The sequence below is a fragment of the Stegastes partitus genome, unplaced genomic scaffold, assembly GCF_000690725.1.
Source record: "Stegastes partitus isolate 25-593 unplaced genomic scaffold, Stegastes_partitus-1.0.2 Scaffold523, whole genome shotgun sequence".
NCBI lineage: Eukaryota > Metazoa > Chordata > Actinopteri > Pomacentridae > Stegastes > Stegastes partitus.
The window spans coordinates 25,159-32,331 of NW_007578254.1; positions in this window are offsets into that span (position 1 = coordinate 25,159).

Consider the following 7,173-nt stretch of genomic DNA (forward strand, 5'->3'; position numbering starts at 1 on the left):
TTGTGCAAATACCATCTTTAAATATGTTGTACTTTAATCATGACTGTTCTGACAGAGTTGCATTCACTAAAGACTTCATAGGCAAGCTCTCGTTTTTTATTCAACTGTGTTTTCGGTCACTGCACATTATGGCATTTAAATCTATCACTGAGGATACAAATTGCTGTATATGAATGCAATAATAATGTATTGTACACATTAGTATCACTGTACAAAGAGTGAAGGACCCGAGACCCAAAGGACCTACTGTATAAATTGTTTGTTTTCATCTCAAAGTCCAAAGCATGGCCTAAGATGAATAACCCATACAGGCCAAATATAAATAAGTGAACTTGCAGATTTGAGACATACAGTGTCTGCATGTCATTAAAAAAAATAATAAAACAAAATAAACAAACACAAATCTGCACAAGTAATTTTATTGTAAGACACAGTCAATACAACAACAAATGTAACCCTGTAGACGTTATGATTAGATCACAGGCAACTGCTGACTCCTCTGTCTTTTCAGCAAGAATGGGGATGCAAATTCAAACACACTGGCACATCCAGTGTCTTCACAAATCATTGTTATGACAAATAATTTATTCTCCTGTGTCATGTTTATCGTACATCCATACATTTACATGTCTGAAAAAAGTCGATTTCACAAGAATCTGTACTTCACAGAATGCACAAAAAGTTCACGATTGAGTGTACTGAGGGCATCATATTGATCATTGTACAAATGTCTTTACCTTAAAGGTCAGAGCGTTCAAAAATGTGATAAAAGGGGTTGGTGAGGTGAGGCCGTTTAAACCCCCAGACCAGCTGGAGAGTTTACACAGGATGATTTAAAATGATTTTCCCGTGCAGCTGAAACCTCCTCACAAAATCTTTACACATTCTTCGTTGAACACACTGGAGCTATCTCATATTACATTCAATATTCCCCCAAAGTATTTTTTGTTTAACAGAGGTAATATACACACAAAAACAAAAACATGACAGACTGAAGACAAAATACAAAACAAATAATTGGCTTCTCATCGCTCCTTGTAGCCTAAAAAAAAAAAAAGTTCTGAAACTTAGAGAGTAACCTTGGCAAAAAAAAGTATTTGCTGCAAGCACTTGGCATGTGTTATGATCAGTATGAAATGTATTCTCATGTGCCTGTTCACGCTTGAAAAGAGGACATAAATTGTGGCTGAGTCACCTTCTGTAGTTCTTCTGTCGTACTACCCAGTGGCTGATTGAACAGAATCTAATCTACAAGTTGATAGTTACTGTGCTACTTATGCCATTTTTCTTTTCTTTTGCTGAAAGCCGAGACTTCTGACCGGAATTTTGTTGTGTCTGATTCTGTTTCCATTCTGAAACTGTTAATAAAAGCAAATGCATGTGATTACCTGATTTCTGATGTATTAAAGCTTCCAAATGCAAATTCTTTGGTTTTTCTTGTCATAGAACTTGCTCCCCAGACCTCCTCATTCAGGAACAAAAATTAATTTGTAAACAAAAAGCACAAAGTCAAAAGAACAAATGCAAGCTAGGATTTTTTTTTACTGCGCTGTTACACCATGACCACACTGTGAGTTGATTTAGAGCCACAAGTAATATGACAGTGGATTTAAAGCTGGTACATGGTTATTAACACAATAAAGTTGGAGATAAACATTGTGAAACATGTCAAACATGTAGATGTACAATATACCTGTTACAGCCAGTAGCCACGATAAAATACTCAACCAATGATTTCGACTAATTAAAATAATTTCTTGTGGTAAACCTGTCACAGCTGCATATAAATACAGACACTAGCCCTGCATGATGAAGTTTCCCAGTGGATATGAATAAACAGTAGCAATCGGGTTTATAGAATATTACACAATTTGAGCAATTTTCTTCTTTAGAAATGCTACAGTTGATGCTTTCAGAATGAATGGCTTGCAGTGAACAAAAACATATACATTTAGCTTTCAAATTCTCAGCAAGGGGGAGCTGTTCGGATAATTTTTCACCTGCTGAAAGCTGGCCAACCTGGCACAGCAACACAAGAAAATGAATAGCAGCAGATGTAGACATGCTATTGCCTCTTGGAGACAAAGAAAGTAGCTGTTGCTGCATTTCAAACACTTGGATCCTCTGCAGGCAATTCATTTGACAACTTTGGCTGTGCTATTTTGTGTTGAACGTGATGTTTTTGTGTGTGATGTTCGACATTTTTATACACGTACCATTTTATTTATTTATATATTACCTAAATGCAGTCATAGTCATTGATTAAAACAAAAGGCAAATAACTGGCGAGGAATGAACAGCTCCAACTGTATTATTATTCCAGTACAGATTAAAAAAAACAAAACAAAAAAAACCCATTAAAAGCATATTTATATATATACACACAACAACATCAACAAAACTACAGAAACAAAACCAGTTTACATCAATGCTATCTACTCTGTGAGGCCTTACATCCCGATAGTTGTGCTCAGATATTAGGACAATCAACCCGATATTTTCCAAGATGTTTCACAAAAAGCCAAAAATGTCAACCTTGAGGTGGTGCTAGGTGGAAAGTCACAGGATGATCAGCATCAGTGCTCTTCATCCTCCGGACACCATGCATGTCTGTACATATTTTCAAGGTTGACCAACCAGTTGTTCAGTCCGGATCTAGGTTGGTGTACCAACCGATCAACACTGTAATCTCTTTAACCGTGCTGCTCTTGTAGCCAAACATATTGATAACAGCAACATGAATGGAGCTGCTGTCATTGTGGCTCTGCAGTGAGGGCTGGGGATGGTTTCAGAAGCTGTGCATCAACGATAGCGAGTGCCATTGTTCCATAATTCCTTTGCAAGTGACCGTCTGTGCATCTGCTTATACTGATTACTCAGTTCTCTCACTGCTCATTTATTCCAAACAGCTGTGAAGTGATAAGATGAAAATGTATGACTTTAAAATCAAAGCAGCGCCACACAGCGTGCTTGGAATAAGCATCATCTCTGTTGCCTTAAAGCAACATAAAGAGAAGTGTTAATAAAGGTCTCACATTCTCGCCAATCCAGCAAACCCTTATCACCGCCTCAGAGAAAAGTCTCGACATGGGCCTGACATAAAAGACATCAATCAAGTTTAATTCTGACATATTCTCTCCAGATACAACGGCACATCTTTACAGAAGTCCATAATTCCGTAACTACTCCCTCTGAAGACTAAAATAATAGCCTTTCCTCTGAGACAGTTTCCACTACGCATATTTCAGAAAGGTTTTCTCCTTTTTTTTACTACGGTTTGTGAAGGAATCTAAAAGTCACCATGCACTGCATTAACAATCAAACAACGAACGTACAGGAAGTGTTTTACCCTCGAGGGATCACACAACGCTGCACAATGTTTAATAGTAAAACAGTGAGTAATCTTTTAGGGGGAATTAAAAAATCACCAACAGAGTTCCTGGTTCTGGTGACTCATGAAAGTGAGCTGCAGGGATGAATGAACGGATGATGATAAAAACAAAAACAAACATAATTCCCACAGTGTTTACTGAAACTGAACCTGCATTAGCTTCACTGTCATTTCCCCTCACCGATTAAATGACTATTTCATTAGGTTAATTGTTCACTTGAAAACCAGCAGTACTGTCACGCCAATGTGCTAATGCAACCAAGTAGGAAAAGATTCCCCCCACAAACTCAATAAATGCAATCTCAGCTGCAGTTTGACATTCCTCACTTGTTATTTAATGTCATACTACTTGTTTTTTTCAGATGAGTGTCAAGCAGCCACATTATTTTCAGTTGTAGTCAGATATCACAGCAGACAACCTATTGTTACATGTACTTCAAAAATCCAATTGGAATTTGCCATTGTAAAGTAAACACGACATCCTTCACTTAGACAAGTGTCATTCTAGCTCTCACTACAGACGCAGTAACACAAATAAAGCACAAATTACGTCAAAAGAAAGGCATTTAGTCATCTGCCCTTCCTATTTAGATTTTTATTTATTTGTTCTTTAACTTTTCTGTGAAAACACTGAGTTCATCTCAAAGGAAGTCATCTAAAAAGGAAACATCTGAAAAAATAACTAAAAGTAATTATGCTGCTGTACAAGAGAAATGTCATGGCTACTCACAGAATCCTCTCACAGTTGAGTGCTGCCACAGCAATCAACAAAAGAACCACAGATAATAGCAAGGACTGAGGCCTACTTCTGATGCACTGCTCTGCTGGAACACAGAAAATGGCAGCTGTAAATGTAACCAGTGAATTCAGTTCTCTGCGTTGCGTATTCAAAGCCCAGACTTAGACTTTCTTTTCCAGGCAATCTCCGTTTATTACAGGCCTTGAAAGCTTGACTGCCGATAAAAGAAAACTACAAAATCTTCCGCCAACTCACAAAGTCTGTCCCCCTCTCGAACTGAACACATGAACAAAAGGGCGAGCCGCGTAAGGCGGGAGGCATTCAATGCATTTACAGTAGATGTACAGAACAAGACGGAACACATACGTTGGCAGCCCATAAAAAAAAACATACAAAATCATCTGTCAGCTCACAAAATCTGTACCCCTGCAGAAACCAAACAACACATAAATATATTAGACCGGGAAAGTGAAGCCACAAGTATAATTATATTACATTAAAACACACAAATTACAACAGCACAATCTCGCTTACCTCTCGTACAGAACACATGAACAAACGTGGAGAGGTTAGGCGGGAAAAGCTCAGTTATAGGATGGGGTGGGGGGCTAAAAGTAGGGGTACCGGGGCCCCCCAGCAAAGGTTCCACACAACTGAGAGGCAGATCAAACTTTATGGAATTATAACAATACATATAATAACAATAAAATAAAAAATATATATGGTATATTATGTATTCCAAATACAATGAGGCATATATATTTGACCCACAACCACTGTTGCATCACTGACCCTGTTACATAAATATAAATAATAATATCATACAATACCATTGTTACATATTATATATAAAACATTCACTTCTCTGCTGCGTATCAGTGGAACCAAAAGTTTTGGTCACTGTCTTAGTTTTAATACTGTACAATAATCCAGGCAGGCAGATAGTGTACAAATGAAACCTGATTTAGACCTGAATAATTTTAGAATCAGGCAGAATTTCTGCCCGAGCAGCTGTTGTTTGATATGCAGTTTGAGATGGAGGTCATGATTCCCCACAAGGCTACAGCATTGAGCTCCACATTCTCTTTTCCTCTCTTTACTTCCTGTGAATAGCTGAATTTCGCAAAGCAATTCTAGCTGTAAACATTGCTGGGGATTGTAATCTTACATAAATTAACTCTATTTAAACTGTAAGTGGACAAATCCGCCTACAGTTTCCTGACTCGGCTCAGTGTGAACGCAGACGTTACAGAGGGCTGTGCAGAAAAAGCTTAATAAAATGTTTGCAACTGTGACAGCGCACAAAAGTTACAAGGTTATTACACACTGTGCTTGCACAACTTTTGAGGCAAGGCAATGCAAACCTATAAGCATTACACACTCTGACTCAATCAGATGGGTCGAGTCAGCCTGTTGCCCTGTTGCTGATGGAACTCTGAGTTACTTGTACTTGATGGAAAGTCTTTCTTAGCTGTTGTCAGTGTTGTGTTTGAGGGTTCCTGTACTGGGTCTCTTGGGGTTGATGGTACAGTAATCCCAGTGGGGAAAAATACTACAAAGACACAGAAAAGTGAGGAGTCTACTCAATTGAGAAAAGCCTGGTGCGTTGAGGTCATCCTGGGTGAAGGGCTCGACTGCAATAAATCTTGAAAGAGGCAGAAAGCGAAGAAAGAACTCCACCTGATAAATCTGAACACCCAGGAGAGCAGGAGCAAACAGACAACTATGGATGTCAGTGGCATATATACAGTTTACTTCTTTATCCTTTCCTAAGAATATCCAGTGTGGTTGAGGGGTACACAGTGAAGATGCAGTTCAAAGATAATGTTCTACACTTTTATAATTCCAAGGACAAGACAAAACCAATGCTTCAATTATTTCCAAGCATAAATCTTTAGAAAGTTATCACAAAAATATAGTTTCAATTTTAAAATAGAACGAATTTCTAGCTTGGCACTTCAGTTTTTCCTTGTTTTTCTCCTTTTGTTTTTAGGGGCAATTTTCAGCTTTGTGAGTTGCATAAATGAGTATTTACAACAGTGGGTAGTAGTAGGCAAATGCTGGATTAACTCAAAATGAAATAATACAGCTGCGTTTGCGGTGACGAAGGAACACATCAACCAGCAGACTGGTGTGGCTCAGTTATAATATTCTGGACGCGACAAAGCAGAGCGATTATATCTATACCAGAAATCTTCATAACTATTACAGCAGCTGCTACAAAAATAAATATTTTCTTTTTCATGGGATTTGCTGTTAATAAGAAAAATGTTAATTGAAGAAAAAACACTGAAACATATTCCCTTTAAACTTCAATACCCCCACTGAAGTTTAAAGGGAATATGCTTCAGTGTTTTTTCTTCAATCCACATGTTTTTCTTATTAACAGCAATGTCATGCTCTAATAGGGCATGAAACATTTATACATGTTAGTAACATCCAGTTGTATAGCAGCAAATCCAAAATGCTGCTGTGTTGTTAAATGAGTAGTTGGTTATTTTTATTGGCCTTTTTCTACCAACTTGAGTGCAGTAAAGTAAATGCCATCTTTTTCAGTCAAACTACTGTCGTCAAGGTCAAGAATTGCCTTCCCCATTTACAACTAAGTTTGGTTGTTCTAAATTTGTTAATTATTTTCTTGGTTCTAATCGTGGTTTACAGGTCATTTATTGAATTCTACTGCATCACCAATCAGGCCAGTAAAATAACCTGATTACACCAATGACCATTATCTGATGTACACACCTAAACAAACACATAGAAAGAAAGTCACCATCATCACACAGGATCACTCTCCCTGCTTTCAGCTGCTATCATCACTATAAGGTAACACTTGCCAAAAGGAATGTCACTGGTTATCTTTTAACAGTACTGATGTCAGTAACTTATTTTTTTCTGTGATTCTTTTACAGTTTCTACTGTTACATTGTTACGTTTGTCTACCTACATATCTGACTGACAACGAAGTTTCTTCAATCTTGAAACCAACAGCATCAGAAGCACAGTTGAGTTATGAACCGGAAGTTGTAGTTAATACATATTC